This window comes from Echinops telfairi, unplaced genomic scaffold (genome assembly GCF_000313985.2).
Source record: "Echinops telfairi isolate 266 unplaced genomic scaffold, ASM31398v2 ScPeMD7_18;HRSCAF=68, whole genome shotgun sequence".
Classification (NCBI taxonomy): Eukaryota; Metazoa; Chordata; class Mammalia; order Afrosoricida; family Tenrecidae; genus Echinops; species Echinops telfairi.
In genome coordinates this window covers 84,382,180-84,383,600 of record NW_022103915.1, presented here as the reverse complement: position 1 = coordinate 84,383,600, position 1,421 = coordinate 84,382,180, and the positions used below count along the sequence as shown (strand labels likewise).

At 44.1% G+C, this 1,421-nt stretch overlaps 1 protein-coding gene across 1 annotated transcript in view; it reads left to right on the top strand.

The window, feature by feature from the left end:
• RNF212B (ring finger protein 212B) overlaps positions 1-1,421 on the top strand; it is a 30,896-nt gene that overhangs the window by 14,917 nt on the left and 14,558 nt on the right. The window lies entirely within an intron of this gene.

Genomic DNA, 1,421 nt, shown 5'->3' with positions numbered 1-1,421 from the left:
ACCCTTGATAAGTTATAAATTATTATTGTTTTCATATCTTACACAGTCTGCTGTCTCCCTTCACCCACGTTTCTGTTGTTTGTCCCCCTGGGACAAACGTCGATCCTTGCGATCTGTTTCCCCTTTCTCCCTCTCCTCCCCCAACCTTCCTCCTGCCCTCACGATATCAATATTCTCATTACTGTTTCTGGGGCGGTTAGCTGTCATGGATTCTGTGTGTTGAGAGCTCTACCTGTACCAGTGTAAATGCTCTGGTCTAGCCAGATTTGTAAGGTAGGACTGGGGTCATGATAGTGGGGGTGGAAGCATTAAAGAACTAGAAGAGGAAGCATTAAAGAACTAGAAGAAAGTTGTGTGTTTCTTAGGTGTTATATTGCATCTTGACTGGCTTGTCCCTTCTTTGTGACCCTTCTGTGAGGGGATGTCCAATTGTCTACAGATGGGCTTTGGGTCTCCAGTCTGACCCCACTCATTCTCATTGATATGATTGCTTTGGGACTTCAGATGCCTAATACCTACTCCTGGTGTGCTTCTCCTATGTGGGCTTTCTTGCTTCCCTGCTAGATGGCTGCTTGTTAAACGTCAAGCTTCTAAGACACCATATGCTATATCTTTTAATAGCCAGGCACCACCAGCTTTCTTCACCACATTTACTTATTCAGTCATCTTGTTTTTGTCAATCGTGTTGGGAAGATGTGCATCACAGAATGTCAGATTATTAGAACAGTGTTCTTGCATTGAGGGAGTACTTGAGTAGAGGCCCGATGTCCATTTGCTTCCTTAATACTTAACATATAAATGTATGTACATAGACCTGTATCCCTGTCCTTATAGATTAATATATTTACATATGTGCATGCCCATATTTATACCTCTATAAATGTCTTCTAGTTCTTTCCTCTATTTCCTTTTACTTTCCACCTGTCTCATGCGCATGTTTGACCTTCACTTGGCTTTCGGTAATTCCTCTCAGCTACATTGCATTTGATTCAACCCCACCAAGCATTCTACACCCTCCTTGCCATTGATTTTAGATCTCTTGTTGTTCCTTTGTCCCTGGGTTTGTTGGCTTCCCCTTCCTTTTCCCCCATCTACCCCTCTCCTCTTTGTCCCTCCCACTCCCCGCCAGAACCGTTGGTCCATTGTTTTCTCCTCTGGATTGTTTATCTTGCCTATCTTACACAGATTGGCATGGGGGAAAAAAAATGAAGAAGAATTTAAAAAGGGCCTATAAATAGTTTCAGGTCTGTCTGCTGACCCTTAGGAATGTTTTCCAGTTGAGTTTGATGAGGTGCCAAGCCCTGCCCTCTGAGTCTGAAGTCTATTTTTGGGATTCCTTGGGAACTTCGTTGCTTTGCTCCCCTTGCTGCTCCATTGCACTCCCTCGTGTTTCACCCGGGGTGTGTGTGTGTGTGTGTGTG